Raw genomic sequence first — 20,385 nt, forward strand, 5'->3', positions numbered from 1 at the left:
CAGAGCTTTGATGATGTAATAAAAGAAACCAGCCACCTTTTTCCCCCTTTGTACTACGTGGTTAAGATCAGAGAAGAGGGAATTAAAGGAATTTTTCTGAGCCCAGGATGGGCCAATTGTCATATAAAGGAAGCCTCCATTGAGAGATTGACTAATCCTATAAGATATAACTGTTAGCACATCTAATGTAGATCTCGTAGAACGGAAACCATATTGCATGTCACTTAGAAGGTTATTTTTGCTGAGGTGCTGGATTATTATTACCAGTTAACACAGATTCCAGCAATTAACTCATGGCGGACAGGAGACTTCTTTATCTGTACTGAGAGGGAGATTGCCAATCACCAGAACTCTAAACTATAAGGCATACTGATGAGGTTTTTCAGGGTGTTGGAAAGCAATTTTCTTTAAGACAAAGCTTAAACAGTGTTGTCTGTATGGGAACTAGTTCTGGTTTAATCTTTTTCAACACTATGATTGGAATGCCATCAGGACCGCTTGTTTTACTCGTATCAAGGTTTGTGATTATTTTGGCAACATCACGTACAGATATTTGTATGTCCCATAGCGTGTTTTCTGATTCAGGAGGGGGTACAGGCGTTGACTGCTTTGGTCGCATAGGGTAGACTTAGCTGCAAAGTTCTTTGCAAAGATTTTGTCTTTGTCTGAGGCTTACGAGATTACCTCAGGTTCATTGATGATGGTTGGGATAGAGCACACACTTCTCTTCAGACCCCTTTTTGCTATTTGCCAAAACTGGTGTGCACAAAGCAACTGCGCACCTACTTTGAACTTAACGGACTGAGCATACAACTCTCTCGCATTTTTACAAGTGTTTCACAGTTTTTACTGGCTGTCCTGAAAGCGGCTCTAGTCTCACTATATCTCATACGTTGACAGAAATGGAAGCAATCCCTGCATATCACTTTATTGCAGGTCAATATTTTTTTTCAGTTTCAAATTGTTATGAAACGCAGAGAAATGAAATTTGCTAGACTGGAACAGCATGAGAAGGTGCCTTATCTCCCTGAGTCTTGTTAAATCTGAACAAATATTTTAAAAGTTGTGCTAATTTTTCTATTTTCTGATGATTTTAAGTGGGTATCACTTTATTGCAAGTGTCTAAATATGGTTATTGTCACTAATAAAAATATATTCTAACTTCATATTTCTATTTATATGAAATAAAGAACATATCCAGTAACAACATTAACAAAAACCAGAACGAAGTTCACATTATTCTGTTTAAAGAATTTTTTTTATTTTTCAACACATCTGCTCTGCATCAAAATCACTTTGAATAGCATCTAGTCAGCTGTTGATGCAAATCGGCGGATTTGAGATGATGTGATGCTATAGTAAACCTCCAAAATCTTTCTCCAAATTTCATCCTCCGACAAAAATTGAACACCGCCTTTATAAGCTTTCCCCTTTATTCTTGACCAGAGCTGGTCAATTTAGTGTATACTTGGTGAACAAGGTGGCCATAATATTTACACAACTAATGCCTAATAATTAAGTTAGTATATCGTAGCCTTTGATAAATGAGATGATGAATTCTCGCGCATAAAAATTTATGTGCGGTTAAGAATACTCAAGTGTCATCAAGCCATAGTGAGAAATGTTCATTTCAAAATAAAATATAAGACTGGCTTGTTTGACACTTCCAGAAATAATCACATTAGTTCATTGCAGAATTTTCCAACCCCAATCATGACACCTCCCTCTTGACGACGGAATCGAGTATGGGTAGGGAATCCAAGAGAATTCCAAACTTAAGAAAACTCATTTAGCCATCAAAGGTTGCTCTTGCTGTGGAAAGAACATTTTCAAAGCTAGTTTTTATGTATTTCTGAACCCAAGCTAAACGTTTTCTCTCATGAGTTTCGGTTGAAGCAGGTCTTGGTGTGGCCTTAATGTTTTCTGCAATTTCTTTTAAGACATTGCAGCGTGTCATTTCTCGACAAGTAAAGTATTCCTATCTTTTCATATATAGCAGCACTATTGCTACCCGACTGCTTGATATGTTGACGGCCAACTTTTCTAACATCACGAGCAGAAACTAAATTCTATTGTTTTGTTCTTCCTTAGTTTGATGCTTTTTGTATTGTTAACGAATAAGGACAATGTTCTTCGTTCTCTTCCAAGCTCCTTGGCTAGATCTATGAGGGATAAACCTTTTGCGATGCCTGAAACAACACGTTCTTCTTCACTCCCTGTCAATCGACTATTTCCAGGCATTTTGAGAGACCTACAATAGATTTCTACACACTTACAATTAACACAAAATAGAAAACAATAGTATAATTGTTTAAATGTTTGCTTAAAGTCCACAAAAATCAAGGAAATAAGGCACCTTGTTATGTACTATCAGTGTACCAAATTTTACTTCTCTGCGTTTCATTCTGATTTTTAAATTAAAAAACATTGACCTGCAATAAATCGATACACAGGGTTTAATGATTTCTGTGCGCAATAGCAGCAGCCTATTCTGATGAGAACCACTTTCGCTATTGGGCTTTTGCTTGAATTTTCTGGAGGGTATGAAGCGGTTTATACCTACAATTACCTATTTCGTCCGGCTGAAACTATAGAGGACACATCCTTTTTAAATATCAAACGCAAAAGTAGATCTTATATAAATGTACGAAAGCTATCCCAAACAGCCATAGAATATCTATACTGTACGATGCAGAGGTATGTCTGAGGACATATTACATTTTGTTTTTTTATCTTAACTGATACATCCGAGTGGTCGGAAGATCCAGTGGACATGAACATAGCTAAGGGAATAGTTGGAGGAAAAGGTATATAAGACTTGCATACTAACCGTCAGAATCGGGCACACGGGTTGGTTTGTGAATAATCTGAGTGAGGTTATAAGCAATGAAGAAATCGTGACAGAATCTCCCATCATTTGTCTTGTTTGAGTTAGTTAACTATTTCACATTGTGAAAATTATGTCTCGTCAGACGTGAATATTAGCCGATAGGTGAGCAGACAGGATGTGATCAATTTTCTCAGATATGCTCCTTAATGTAGTAACTCTGCTTATATTATTATCAATTATTTATGTTTTAATATAATTAATTACATTTTGCTCACACCGATGTTTTATTCTTTCAGATAAAAATATGTATTGTATTTTTTTTACTCCAACCTCATAATTAGTTTGTTTATATTTCAGAAAAATAATAATGTTATGCACAGCTCACGCAAGTTTCCTAATTAGAGTACACAATCAATCAGCGTACATTTCAATTAATCAACTTTCAACAGTGTTATTCAATGTATTCTCGTTAGAACCCATGTATTATTACAGGGTGGAACGATAAAAGTATCGCTTTAAATAATACAACACTACTGTTTATTTGAAAAATTTATTTTGAAAAACTCAATAAATGTAACTTGATTATGTGGTAGAGCTGATATTCATTTAATGTAGTCGCCTTCAACCTCAATCACCGCCTATATACGTGTCCGGAAATGGGGGCATACCTTTTCGTCAATCGCCGGCGGGAAGTCGGCAACTACTCGACGGATGGCGGGAATCAGGTTGACGTTGATGTTGTGGAAGGTCATTTTGGTGATGTTCTCGTCGTATGACCAAAGAAAGTAATCCAGCATGTTAATCGTGCAAATCTAATAATGCATTTTGATGATGCATGCAATGGTCTTTTTTTTTCATGACTTGGATTGGTACAGGGCATAAGTTGTTCAGCGGGGCATCTCCGATCTCACTCGTTGAACATTGTGTCACTTTCAGACATAATAGAAGGCTACTATCGCTCTTGGGATTTCTAGTAAAATAGCCAACAGATAGATTGTCTGCAACAAGAAAGAAAACCGGTTTTCATCAAATGGAAATTAATTCATGTATTTTCTATCGTCATTCTTATTTTCGGATTGAAGATTTAGAATTATTCGTGCATATATTACTATGCACAACTCATACAAATTATGTTTACATTTTATGATGTTTACTTTCGTTTTTTCATAGTCAGTCCTTTGACATATTTTTATGTGATTTTTTTTTCGTTTAGGCTAATTATTTTCTTAAATAGATGTGACTATAATTAACTTCAAGTTAGTTAATGCGCATTGTATAAAGTTTTACTCATATATTTTATATAAAATTTGTGACAGAATCCTTCTCGTAAGATGTGAACTTTTTTAAAGAATTTGTTCTTGGTTTTAGCTGAAGAAAAGGTCATTTGGTGCAAAACTGTAATGCATGGGCTGTTACATAATTATATCCCAATATTGCGCCGAAACATATGTACGCAAGTTGTTATAATAAAATGTTTTGAAACTGAAACAATGTCTGCTCATGTGACGTGATACTTTAAGAAACTTATATACAATTAGACCATAGCAAGTATTCACCCATTTAACGTTTTCACAGAGACCAACATCAAGGAATAAATCTTGAGAAAAACCAGTGAAGTTCCCTGGAGTATGAATAACAATAAGTCTACTAAGATTTACAATACTCACTACTTTTCTTGATAACATTTGAAATAGATTTGTGTTATCCCAACAGTCAGATACCCCTGGAGTCAAGATTGGTAGCGACAATTTGTCTTCAATAGTATTTGTGTGGCAATAAGTCTTCCCGAAGGTCCCAGATCTTTTTCGAACTCTTGTGGAGTTCTTCTAAGTGCTTTCTCTTCCCTATCTTTCCATCCTCCTTGACCCTTGTCGTATAGTATTAGTTGAAGCCGCTATTTAAGGAGGGGCTAACCTACAATTATTTCGTATAAATTTTCTGTGTTTTACCTTGTAGCAGTTTCTATATGCCAAGTTAGCTCGTGTGGGGCATGTGTATTATTCTCCGTATTCAAGGGTATTACTTAACATTTAAGGCGTCTTCATTATTGTTATATACTATTGGTATATTCGCAGCCATTCCTCTTATTCCAATTTCTCCCATACTATTCTAAATGTTATTTTGTATTGTTCCTAATTCGTCAACGATTATTGGTATTATCGTGACCTTTTTCATTTTCCATATGTATTTTCAGAATCTTAGCTTGCTCTGTGTGTTTGTGTTATATCGTCTATGTAAGGTGATCATATAACTATGAGTATACATGTGTTTATTTTCTGTTTGATGTATAATATATTTAATTGTCTTCAAGATGTTGGGTTCATATATTTTAAGTGTATGTGTGGTCATCTTGTAATGAGTATATAACCTAATCATACAACATTAAATCATAAAAATAATAGGGGCAGATGCAGATGTAAATAGAGATTCGTACGAACCAGAGCCTTCGTTATATTTTTAGCAACTTTATTTATCGATGTTTCCCCATAGTAAATCTCAAACTAGTCTTCGACTTTTACTGTCGACATTTTCCGACCGTCTCCCTACTCGAAGCCATTACGGTCAGTGGACTGTCTTTCACATTCTGACTATCGATTTTCCACACTCAACTACCTCTCTGATTACGTGTATTTTACAACTATTTCGTAACCTTATAAAATACACGTGGCCAAAGACAAAACCCAGATAATCCAATATTTTTTTTCACCAAGTTAACATTTTTGGAAATATTTTAACATAGATATCTCTTGAAATATTTATTTCGCATTGATAACAGGGGTTCTCCTTTTCTTATTTTGACAACTATAAACAGCAATCATAATGATCGTCCAGCTAACTTAGCGTCGTCAGAACCACATACAGAAACATTTGATCAGCTTGTCAGTTTCCTTGAAATTAACTCTCTGGTCTGGTAGAACAAGTTGGAAGATTTTTTCTTTCTTGCCCATTATTGCAAAACTCCGTGCTCTTGTCTGGATCGGCTTATCTATTTGTACTTTTATGTCCCATACGATTTTGTGACATTTCTTTTCAAGTACTGCTGCCGGTTTGGGCTTGTACGATTTATCTTGCTGTTAAATCCGGAGCTGCCCACTTTCAATATAACACGGTCTCACTTGATGTTCAAAATTTAACGGCTGCGTCTCAGACTCGAGCCGAGTTAAGATACACACACATACACACAAACAAATGTATATATATATATATATATATATATATGTGTGTGTATATGTATGTGCATATATATGTTCGCAAAACTGATAGGTTCAGATACAAATTTTCAGTTATTCATATAAATAAAACGCTTTTTTTCTTTATATTTAATTATAGCTAAATCGAATGAAACGTTTTAATTATTGTGTTTTCAAAATCACTAAAAGTCGTAATATATATATATATATATATATATATATATATATATATATATATATATATATATATATATATATATATAAACGTATACTGTTATGAGAAATCATTAATAATGAAAAAATTAAATCGATATCTTTTAGAATTGTATGTTAATATACACACTGCGTGAGCTATCTAGCTATCTAGTTTTTTTTTTATTTTATACTAGCAATCGGTGCCCGGCGTTGCCCAGGTGTTTTGAGGTTAATGCTGAGAAAAAAAAACGGTCAATTTTTTAAAACTTTGACCCCTATTATGACCTCTTAACATTTATTGTTTAGGGATCAAATAAAGTTAATAAGTTAGATCCATGTCCAAGGAATCTATATCTAAAATATCACGTGTTTACTGTTTAGACCCAAAATTGTAGGAGGAGTTTGGTAGAGTTCTCAAAGGTCAAATCGTTGAATATTGACCACTTAATCGCCAAATTTCTGTCGAAAACCTATCACATCGATTTTCCCAAATCTCAGTACCCTGTATATCAAATTTCGAATCTCTAGGCTTAAAATTGACAGAGTTTTAGCGTAGGGAAATGCACACAGATACACAGACACACACAGACACTTATATATATATATAAACATGTGTGTGGCATCCGTCAGTCGAAACGACTATGGATCAGCAGCGGCAGCGCCGTATTAAGATGTTGTTATAAACATAAACATCATATATATAAGGATAATAGTACGCCATATATATAACAAAAGACCATTATTTACTGAAGTGAAAGGAAAACCCGGGGGAACTTTACCCAAAAATAAATCTATATTTTTTTGTGTGTAATGATAGTCTTATAAGCGAGTAATTAATAATTCAGCCATCTTGATTCTTAACCAAACAGAAAGTTCAAGTAGGGGGAGTTCCCTTTTTTTATAGCGAGGCCAAATTTCGCGAATTTGGCCCTTTTTTAAAGCAGTTTGGCCTTCAAAATTTCTGTTTGGCCCTTTTCTTCACCGATGAAATCTGGAGACGCAACGGGAATTTTCGGCAAAAAAATGTTGTTACTATGCACATCTATGTAATGAAATACAATTTGTGGCAAAATTTCAGGAAAAACTAATGGATGGTTATCTCGCAATAGTCCGGACAATTCGCTAAATTATCTCGTCAAAACCTTAAATCTCGAATTTTTGTGCATTTTTTTGGGGGGGGCTAATTTGGCATAATAGTGTCCATTTAATAGTATTATCTTGAAAAAATAAAAAAATAAGGAAAATTACCAAAAAAAACAAACAAGAACAACAAAAGTGTGCCGTATTTTTAAAAAGTTTTATTGCGTGGTTTAATTTGCTTTTTTTATTTCATCGGTGAAGAAAATGGCTAAACAGACATTTTGAAGGCCAAACTGCTTTAAAAAAAGGCCAAATTCGCGAAATTTGGCCTCGCTATATAAAAAAGGGAAATCCCCCTACTTGAACTTTCTGTTTAATTTCGCTTGTAGCGTTGATTTTTTTTCTTTTTTCGCTATAAAAAAATAACTACTTGATGAAATTACGTGATTTTTTTCTGTAGGAAAACTTTATCCCATGACGAGTACGTACAATATATGTTTTTAAAAAATATTTCCATTTTTAATGTCAATGGAAAACTGCACAAGTACCCAAACCCGAAATGTAAAGACCACGAGTGAACGCGGGTTTTTTTTTTTTTAGTTTAGTTTCATAATGGCGGCCGTGATGTCGGAGGTTCGATTGTTAGATTGTAAGTTAGTTTCGTATTTTTGTAATTTGTAAATCGCAAGTTAGGAAAAAATTAAACCCTTCCAAGATGGACAATAAATAAAGCCATGATATTTTATGGTAAAGTTAAGAGCCTACGAACCATAGTTTTTTAGGAGATGTGATTATTGGATTAACCAATCAGAAATCGTTTGTGGCACACACATCTCTGTTTTTATAGATATATAGATATAGATAGATATAGATAGATTGAACTGATACATTTAATCCTGCCGTTTCTAATTATTAAACGTTTCAACAAATTCAGAGAGCATCATCTTACTTATAATTCTTTTGTATGCTCTAAAATAGATAACGTATTACTAATCAGGCATGAATATGTTTTAGTGTATGAGCATATGTTTAAACATGTGTTCAGTTTAATTTATGTTGATAAACTTATACACATATATATACATACATAATATATATATATATATATATATATATATATATATATATATATATATAAGTATATTTTTCATCCCTATACATATTAGTCTAATCTGCATCTATGAGATTTCCGTTTTAAAAAAGTAATCGGAAAATGATTTTTTTTAAGAAGTTTGAAAATGTGGTTAAATATCTCACGGTAATTCTAGGTTCTTTCTATCCGAAAAATGGAACTACTAAAATATACAAAACTTAACAACTATATATATATATATATATATATATATATATATATATATATATATATATGTAAATATATATATATATACATACATTATATTAAGTAATGTGATTTATAATTTAAAAATTAAAAAAAAAATTTTTTAATTTAAAAATCAAATTTTAATTAAATTAAAAATCAGTTTCATAAGAAGGAACAACAACAAAGTCAATTATAAAATAAATGTCCCCTACAAGGCTCATGTAAAATTAAAAATGCTATCTATAGCTGCACAGTATCAAAAACTCCAAATATACAAGAACCTATCAACAGCCATAACTCAACTACCAGATTAAATAATACCACCAACTTAAATCAATCTACCGATCAATTACTAACCAACCCATCACATTATAATCCAACAATAGACCTAACGGAAAATAATCATAATAATCAAGAGGTAATATATATTGGTTCCACATCTGGCCCAATAAAACATAGAATTTCAACGCACAAACATTCTTTTAAAAATAACTCTCTATCAAACCAAACTACTCTATCCAACTATATTTGGCAACTAAAAAATAGCAATATTTCTTTCAACTTAAAATGGCAAATAATTGAGACCTGCAAATCATATAAACCAGGAGATAAATTTTGTACATTATGTACAAAAGAAACCCTAAAAATTTTAAAATATGAAGATATAAAACGCACAAACAAACTAGTAAATTCAAGACATGAGCTTCTATTATGTAATCATAAACGTTGGTTTAAATTTAATAAATATAAACCACCTTAAATCATTAAAAATTACTCATTAGTAAAAATAGATTACTTTTTTTTTTAATAAATTAAGTTAGAACAATTACCGCCCTTAGACTCGTAAATCAAATAATAAATAAAGCCAATAACACATGACAATTATCTCCCCTTAAAAACTTGCAAAATAAATATTCTCTCTCTATAGATATTAACTGTAGCGTCTTTAAATCAAATTACGCTAACGGAAACAATTTACTGCACGAGCGTCGCCCTTTTAAAATTCATCATTCAATAAAATAAAAAGCTATAGCAAACATCTAAATGACTACTTTAAATACAGTTCCTGATTTCAAAAAAAGAAAAACTAAAAGGTAACTATATCTATCTATTTTTAAATCAAATTTATTATGTAAATTCAAAAAAATATATAATTTTTCTACTCATTTCTATCTCTAAGCTATACTAATTTTCTTATAAATTTTTAATCCAAACCTTTTACTTCAATTTTTCAGATTCATCTGCCTTACTTTTAATGCTAGGTTTATTTTTGGTGTCTTTTCAATTCAATAGAAATCCTCCTAAATTTGCTGATGAGGAGACCGTGCTTACCAAAAAAACTAAGTATAATTGTTCTACGTGACTTCATGTATACCACAAATAAAAAGCACGGATTTCCGAAACGATCGTACAGATAATTGACTTTGTTGTTGTTCCTTCTTATGAAACCGATTTTTAATTTAATTAAAATTTGATTTTTAAATTAAAAATGTTTTTTCTTAATTTTTAAATTATAAATCACATTACTTAATATTGAATTAGCTCTAGGACATTTAACTATCGAGCTTATTATATATCTAAATTACAACGAGCATTTCCTGTATTTTAATTAAACTAGTAATTTCACTATTACATTAAAATACACTTAGCTCTTTAGACTATTATTCTAATCTCCTTTAAATTATACATACATTATATATATATATATCTATATATATATAATAATTCATAAAATATATATGGCTATTATGCGACACTGAATATTCCGAGTTTCATCCACTTTAGGATTGTTCAGGCTTATGGCTAGAGTGGATGAAATGCGTAATATTCAGTGTAGCTGTATCGCCATATATATTTTATAACTTACTAACTAGCTCTACCTACGTATTGAACACTGTTGAAGTAAATACATAAATGTTACGCATAAATTTATACTTTCGTATATTAATTCTATGTGAGTAAATGAAGTAGTTATATATATATACATATATATACATACACATATATATATACATACATATATATATACATATATATACATATATATATATATATATATATATATATATATATGTATATATAGTTCATACAGTAGAATAACGGGATACGGCGGCCGTAAGATGCAAATTGTTTATGTTATGGCGTGGAATACACGTTTTTCCCTCCCCTGCTTGCAGTATTTGCACCACTTTACGGTATAATGTTATTTGATCACATGCATGTGTGTTATATACCGTAATGATTTTAATATGTACTGTATAAAGTTTTACTATACGTCGATTTCATGGAACGGATCAATGTCGTATTCTGGGGTTCTAGTGTGAGTCGGCGTGTATATTTGTTTTCTATATGAAAGAGGTCGAATTATTATTCGGCCCGTAATCGTTTTTATCTCTGTAAATTGAACACACACAGTATTTGATTAAATAATAAAAGCTGGCGTAATCTAGCAGAGACTTTGTTGAAAGACAATGTACAGTAATTCTATTTTCAAAAATCTATAATATATGAGGGAAAGATAGGACTCTCTTATTTCCAGAATTGTATTGATTTCTATGTATTTTTTTCTTAGATTCGACGAAACGGTCCTACGTATTGTAACTAAGTTTAATATATTAAGTCTGTTACGCTGCTGTTGTGGTATGCTCATTTGCTGTTGTATACTGATAGTATAAGGTATTTAAGTATTCGCCAGCACACACATCTCATGCTCTATCAAGTTTTGTATATAATAGTAGTGTCATAGTTCGATTAGAAAGAACATTAAATTACCGTGAGCATTTTAAACCACGTTTTAAAACAACTAAAAAAAACATTTTCCGATGAGTAGTTTTAAACAACAGTCTCATAGATATTAGATTAGACTAATATTCTGCATCTGTAAATTTATGTTTGACATCAAGGCAGATAATTTAATGTTTTCCAAACGGCGTATAATAATTTCTGCAGAAAGTATATAGCAAGCCTCATAATCTGCTTTATTCCATCATACTTCTAGTGCGTATACGACTATATAAGTTACAATATGATATATCCAATATAGGACTATAAAATTCGAAAGCTCACAATCAACAGAAGTCATGTTTACTCTTAAAATGTCATTTTAAGTATTTCGTTCTTATTTATATAAACTTCGAATTGTCTATGTATTTCCCTTGTATATTGATGGATATAAACGATTATATTTTCGTTCATTTTTCTTAAGCTGCAAAAGGAAAGTGTTCTTTTGATCAAAAATAGAAGTTATGAATTTAATCGAAACATTACTTGAATTATTGTTCACCTGCCTACACTTTCAGAAAAGTGTGTCAAATGAATCTGATATTTAATCCAGTATATAAAATATGAGCAATGTTGAATTGCCACAACCAGCGTTGTGAGTTCGAATCTGTTGATAAGTAGGCCATTATTGGAATCTATACCCATGAATTTTCGATAAACAATACAATCTCATCTTATAAATGAATCACGTTTAATTAAAAAAAATGTATTATATATATATATATATATATATATATATATATATATATATATATATATGTTTAAATGAGATAAGTCATCGGTACCGTCAGTTTCCAGCCTAACAATAAAGAACAGTTTTATATACCCATATACATCGCTCTTTAGCTGATATTGGTCTCTAAAACTGTCCCTATTATTAGGTTCCAAGCCGGCGGTACAAATAATATCTAAACTTTCTTGTAAATAAAAATATGAATACCCACTCTTATTTTCGGAAGATTTTCTTATGATAGAGCATTCTGCTGGATTTTTTTCAAAATATAGCAAAGTATATATATATATATATATATATATATATATATATATATATATATATATGAGCACCGAAATTAAGCAATATTCAACATGGTCAATCCTAAATGGGCGACCATTTTAAACTGCTAGGTTCTGTATGTGTTTTCGCTTATCTCGGCATTGTTTCCAGTCTTCCTGGACTTCTCCTTTCCACTGGACTCGAACGGTGCTTATATAAGAGATGCGTGGTTTAGGATTGCGCAACTCTTACCTTACGATTACACGCGAATGCGTCCCTGCAGGGGCATTCTTTGTCGTTTACTTTGGACGGAGGCATCGATATATATATATATATATATATATATATATATATATATATATATATATATATATATATATATATATATATATTATGTGTGTGTGTCTGTGTGGGTCTTCCTGTGTGTGTTCGTGTGTGTGTGTGTTGGAAATTTAAAAAAATGCAGAAAGCCATTCCATCAGACCATGATGATATAAATCTGCTTGTTTCAAAGTATTGAATCTTGTGTGCGCTGCAAATTCTTAAATTCGCAACTGGAACCATCTACTGATTTATAGGCGTATCGTTAACATGCATATGTAAGAGATACACGGTCATTCGAGAAAAAAAGATAGAGAATAAAAAGTTACAAAAAATACATAATGAAATAATAAACTTGCAAGTAATGTTTAATTTTTTTCTACCATATACACGTGAAAATGTTCAGCAGTACAGTTGTTTCTGATCGAAATACACATATATATATATATATATATATATGTGTGTGTGTGTGTGTGTGTGTGTGTGTGTGTGGGTGGGTGGGTGTGGGTGTGTGTATGTATTATGTATGTGTGTTTATAGAGATAAATAGAGAAAAGTTGTGATGACAGTGTTAGGAAAAGAACCAACATAAAACGAGGTAAACAGTGCGTTTTAAGCAGTACTTTTAATAAAGATGTTCTGTGTTTATTTTTCTTGCTGTGTTATTCTTTTTATATAGCAATGTTTCATGCTTAAGCAAATGGCGCAGTGTAGTGCGAGCCTGAAGACATTTCGACCGTGCGTGAGAAGATTAGGTGAAGACTGAGTTACTAAATCTCATTCCGTAAACTTTTTGAAACTAGTGATCATTCATGAATTATATAAAATAATTAGGTGAATTTATCTGTTAAGTACTGGTTATGCAAGTAGTCCAGTTATCCTGGTTTTTATTGCTTGTGCCGATATTCTCTCGACACGTCCTCGAATTCTGACGATTATATTGGAGCAATACTCATACATTTTTTTTTTTGACGGTGAACTCTTTACTTCATCTCTCGGGCAAGCAGGCAAGCATGCTAAAATCATAGAATCATAGATTTTGTATAATTGTGACGATGTGGCGTTGTCGTTAAAGTTTAACGTGAGCCCAACGCCAATATATATATATATATATATATATATATATATATATATATATATATATATATAAACGTATACTGTTATGAGAAATCACTTAATTAATGTTTTGCGACGCTTCATTTTTTGCAATATATATCTCTTAATATATATATATATATATATATATATATTAAGAGGTATGTATATATTGTAAAACACAAGGATAAAAAGAGCTTAATATTAAGTATTAAAACCTCCATTAAATTTACTTCATTCATTACAAATTGTTTCAATAGACAGGATAAATATTATCCCTGTATATCGTCAGAATATTCAAGTCCAAATATAAAGGAAAAGATATGTTTTTTTGTGATTATATATGGATATTGAAAACCAAAGATATTGGATGTAAGAGAAAGCAAAGGTTAGAAGTATATAGGGGGAAAAGAAAAGAGAGTAAAACAATTAAAAAAAGTTTTAATCAACTTAAAAATAATAAAGATAAAACAGGGCAAGATAGAGGATAATAAAGAAAAGAAAGAAGGCAAATAGATATATGAGCGTGTCAAAAAAGTGTGTTGGGTGCGGGATGATGACCTGCACGTGTCTCAAGGCCGACAAGGAATTAAATAGTCAGCAATCCTTTATGATTATACGGTGCTGGGGGTGGACAGACACAACTAAGATACGTCCAGTTGAAAAAGATAAATAGATACGTCCAATATAACTTATATAAAATCGCCTTGGGTAGAAAATAGTTATAGATTCTGTTGGGTAAATCTTGGAATGTGAGTCGAATTTAGGAAGGAAGGGAAATAAACAGAAATAAATAATAAGTATGAATGAGTCGTTTGGAACAGTATAAGTTTGGTGCTATAAAGCGGTGTTGAGATTGTCTAGGATTATGGGGCTGTGAAAATGGTTTAGAATAAGGGTGTGTGTTAGATTACAGGTCAGTGTAAAAATAATGTAGGGGCTAAATTCTCAAGGGTGTTGAGTTTCTAGGAAAGTGGGATTTTACAGTTGTCTCAGAAATTTAAAGTTCATGTTACATAGTTTTTGTAATTTTGTTTTAAAGAGTTTGGAGTTATTAATAGAGAATATTACGCATAATATGTTTGGAATTATTAGTGGAGAATGTTATGCGTCAGGATAAGGTTTAACTAGTTGGCATTAAATGAGGTTTTGTTGGTATAGTTGGGGTTATTGAAAAAGAATTTGTGGTCTCCAAACTGGTGATACTGGTGTGTGAGTTCGATGTTAACCTATGCTGAGGACGGCTTAAAACTAGGAATATTAGTGGTCATAAGTTTACTTCTATGCACGTTAAAATTATATATATATATATATATATATATATATATACATATACATATATATGTATATGTATATGATCATTTGCATCGACAGAATGTTGAGTTCATGGATATTATTTTAAATTTCTAATTAAAAATAAGGATACAGTCGTCGTAGTTCAATACGACAATTATTATAACTAATTTACAACGAGGATATTTTACTTTATCAAAACAGCATGTGCAAAAGGTAATTCACTTTAAGCCCATGAGATTTATATAAATTATTAAATGCTGAAGACTAGCGGCGGTTTTGACTGTTACAGAACACAGCCCTTAACAACGCTAACCCATAACAACGCACACAGCTGTGTTTTTTTAATTCACTCTTTTAACAAATCTGAACCTTACATTGTTTGAATAAAATATTTTCGTTATATGTAAGATATATTATAGAAAATCACATGGATAAATTTTACGCCATGCGCCCTTCTGGATTCTAATATAACATAAGGCAACGCTCTTATTGAATGCGGACGGAATTTGCAAGCGGTGAAAAAATGAAACGTAAATATATTTTCTTATAGAAAATTGCAGACAAAACCAGACAACTCTGATGACAATATTCGTAACAATACGCACTTGAAAATTGTCAAGTGCCTGATACCTTTGAGATTTCGTAGCAACATATGACAGACCTTACATTTATTTTGATATAATTATAGGTTTCCTGGGAGAGAAACAGAAATAAATAACTACATACCTCTTCGTAGAAAACGTGGATACTCAATTTGTTCGTTTGATTCCAACACGTTCAGCAGTTTAACCAAAATAAAACGAACATAAATATTTTCGTGCCAAACGCAAGGAAATATCTTTCGCCAACTTTCCTAGCCTATTGTCTACGAAGAGTTGTCTTTCATTTCATATGTTAAATAAAAAAATGTCAACGCCTCTTAGCAACTTGCAAAAGAGTCTGCAATTTGCGAAGCATGATAATGCAACGTTGTATTGATTCACCACGGCGCCTTCAGATATTCACGAATCTTGTGTATTTGAAATAAAAAAATAAAAGATGATTTACATGTCAATTCGTATCGAAACCTATTCATGCAGGTTCCTGCTAACATGCATGTATTCGATATGCCCTCCAGTGGCTTGTAAATAAAATCCCTTATTGCACGTGGAAATGTGTAATTGATTATCCCATGAGGAATATTAACTAATTATTTTTCGAGGTCATTGCTTTAACCACGTGGTTATTCTTTTCCTTCCATGAATATCTAAATAGCTACAATATAAGAAAGAATGGTTGTGATTTAAAAAGGGCACACAAGTAAAAATGCTGCAAGATATCTGGGTAGTCTCGTGCTCAATATTCAGTAGAAACCCCCAAAGCAATGAGCAATAAAATATTCCTCTTCATAATAACGTGAAAGTCTCAGCTTATGAACCCTTTAGAACTGCACTTAACCATATTTCATGCTTAAAGAAGAATAAGCTCGCTACAATCAAAATGGTTTGACTCTCCGACCTTATTAAATGAACCCACGTGTACAGTAGTCATACATGCTTCTCTGTGCAAAAATCTATACTTCCGCCTATAACTTGTATCAATTGAAAAGAAACTACCATAATAATGATCGACCAGCGGGTAATAACTTTTCCTAGATGGCGATAAAATGAGAAAAGATTTAAAATACATGACGTATACTGTAATCGATGTAAAATATTGTGGCTAGTATTTTCCCAATTCACTAAATATGCTAAAATTATTATTATGTTGATATTTCTGAAATCCTTTTCATCCAATTATTTCTTCATATTCCATATTCCAAATAACACATGAACCATAGATTTATTAAGACGAGTATGTCAAGGGTGAAATACCTCTGTAAATATTTTTAATAATCAAGATAATTGAATACTTACACTACAAAACACTTTAATCATAGTGTCGAAACTGTTTTTATATATATATATTTTTTAACGAAACCAAAAATGAATAACTCATCCATCCAAATAACTGCCGAGCTCTAAACTAAAAAATATAAAAGCAATGTCAAACATATAATGTCACAAAATCCTACAAGGCAGTTTAACTTGTTCATAGAATATAGGTCACTCGTTAGCTTTATCGGATCAAAAAGGGGTTTATAATTTATCTAACTACTGTAGTTGAGCGTCTAAACTACGCAAATCAAAATGGTAACCAAGTTCAGTTATTTCGGTAAAATAGGAGAAACTCGCAATATTTAAAATCGAACGTTAAATCGCAAATTATTTTTAATTACTTCACAAATGATCCGCGAGGCTACTGTATTAGATACTCAAGCGAGTTTTGACTAAAAATTTCGTGCTCCTGAATTAATTTTTTTATATCAATTATTAGCACCATCAAGCCATTACTACAAACAAAACATAGCAAAAAGCAATTTGAAAGTTCTAAGCTATACCAGTACTGTATGTCCGTTGGCAGAAAAACTCCTATCAAAATGAAATGCATTTTCCTAATCTCTTTTGGATCCACGTCTTCCTGAGGATTCGGAGCATTATTTACATATTAAGGTTTCTACAAATAAAAAGCCTGAAACGTTTCCAATGCGTCGGATCATGTTTGAAGAAACTATTTTCGGTCTGCAACATATATAAGCTGATTAGATGTCCAAACGTCATAATATCTGGCTATGGGATCGCTTGCACTTCAATGCAATTTTAAGACTTCTGCAAACAGAATCACAAATATTTAATAGGCAGATTCATCTTCAATACAACTGAGTTTTGACAGGTAAGTGGGAACCTGTAAGATGGGCACCTTTTAACACAGAATAGGAACAATAATACCAGAAGTTTGTAGCTATTTCTGTGAAAGTATAACACTTTAACTAAAAATAACTTTTCTTCACAAAATTTAAACGGCAGAAGCTCTATTAACAAAGGCTGATTATTAAAGGATAAGATGCATCCAGCTTCAAAAAGCTTACAACGGAAACACATTATGGAAATAGAGTGTAACTGTCATCATGATTACATACGCTTTATTTAAAACCAGGATTACGAAACTTTATAAAAGACACAGGCCTAATCCTTGTGTAAAACTGTACTTATTAATTGTGATATCAGTATAATTCACATTCAAAGCAGCTATAAAAGTATTAAAAGAAATAAAGCACGATTTATATATAGAATTATTTTTTATAACCCTGATATAAGAAGGGGAAACATAAATCTCTGTAAACCATCATTATATTCGTTGCGAGCTACAGCCCGTTCATTTAAAAAGAAAATAGTTTGCATCAGTTATTTGTAAGCATATTATTCAAATGCTTTCGTTGGGATACTTAAACGTTTGAGAGAAATAATTAAACTACTGATATTTATAATAATAGTAACAACAATAAGTGTAATTGAGAAAGACCAACTGAATGCCTGCTTAATTAAAATTGCTCCATATGTTCTGCGGTATACCAAGTAAGAATATACATAGAGAGAAATGTTTGAAATAGAAATCTGCTATATAGGTCGTGGAAATAGGAAAAGTCTATATAGGTAGTGTGATAAAGCGCGTATGTATTAAAAATAAAGCAGATTCGGATTTATTTATTTTTGTTTGTTTCTTTCGTTCGTTCCCGGATCGCGTGGGGTTCCGTAAGAGGTTGGATATCGTACAAATACGGTTTGAGTGTAACGATCACGTTACATATATTTATTTGGGATACAGTAAGTAGGTCTTTTACCAAAAAGGTTCGAGATGAAACAAAAAGATAGGTAAATACACGTTACTACGGAAAAGTGCAATCGAAAAAAAGTTACGTATATAGATAAAAACAGGTCGAGAGTGGAGAACTAAGAAACATTTAAAGCCATTTCTTAGACACCCACGAAGTGTACTACCGTCGAATAGGAAAAAACAAGCCAAAAGAAATAAATCCACCTGGATTTTTTTCCTTTTCTAACAACGTTTATTACCGTTTTTTTGTTCCTTTTTTTTTTTTTTGCTCGCCGTCTCACACCAGGTTTAAAAGGCTTACGCATACGGAGCTACATGTCTCTATCCTCTGGAATTGTTTTGCTTTCTGCGTTACTGCCATAGACAGTCATTTCTTGTCTTAGACTTTACATGCAAATCTTTTCATACCGCTTGTTTTATTCTTCTGACTACGTGCTGTACGTTTTCCTTTGTTTTGTTTTACTAGCTCGGAAAAACGTCGTTATTTGCATATGCGCATTTTAGGCTACTTCTGTTAATATTCTCGCAAGCCAGTTATGTTGCAGATATTTTGGATATTTTCATACGCTACTCCATTTCAGTGCACTACATGACTTTTATCGAACCATGCAAATACTTGCAGAGGAATGGAACATAATTAGAATGGTTAAAGTATTTAGTCCAATACCTTCACTTTGCGATTATGTGTAACAGAGAAACTTGACATTATTAGACCCAGTGATTGCGAAAAATTATTTAATGTTAAATTAGAATTGGCTATAAGCTGAAAACACTTAAGAAAATATGCATTAAATAAGCTGTTAAAACAAATATTCTTTTGATTTGAATGGTATTACAGTCCTTAACCAGCATTTCCCATGCCGAATAATATCTTAATTAAGAAATTAATTAATAAACCAATAAGCAAGTTGAAATCATAGAAAATGCTTGCAGCGCAGGTCTCATAAAAAAATATAATAACTTAGAAATTATTTAGTAAACATAAATGATGAGGGCATGCTCTACTTGTCCCATAACATTATTTCAATACTAAAATAAACTGATGATAACACAACATATCATTAACTGGAAAACGGTTGTTCACTTTTCATACTTACAAATAAAATATCAAATACGATTAACTAAAATAATCTATGTTTATAAATAGACTGTGCATATATGACTGCGATAAGTATTATTATGAAAACGCCTTATATAATGATTCATACCATCAAAAACGCTCTGATCCCCATCTGGCATCAATTGAAATGGATGGCTCTCGTCTAGGAGAAGCCCCATGTTTTGACAAGCTTCTGGGTTTGACGTTAACTCCTGATCTGAAATGGAACACGTACATCAAGTCTGTTGCCAAGGCCGCTGGAAAGACGGTGGGGTCCTTCTACCGCTCCAGAAGATATCTCACTACTGATGCAATTCTCTATCTATATAAAAGCCAAGTACGTCCAAGGATAAAAAACAGCCTATCCTGCATTGACAGAGTACAAAATAGACTTTGTGGCTTGGATTCCCTTTTCTCTTCCCGGCAACCTCTCTCCCACAGAAGAGACGTTGCGTGCCTGTCTTTGATTTATGGTTATTTCCATGGCAG

This window comes from Euprymna scolopes, chromosome 9 (assembly GCF_053919585.1).
Source record: "Euprymna scolopes isolate OS-2025 chromosome 9, ASM5391958v1, whole genome shotgun sequence".
Classification (NCBI taxonomy): domain Eukaryota; kingdom Metazoa; phylum Mollusca; class Cephalopoda; order Sepiida; family Sepiolidae; genus Euprymna; species Euprymna scolopes.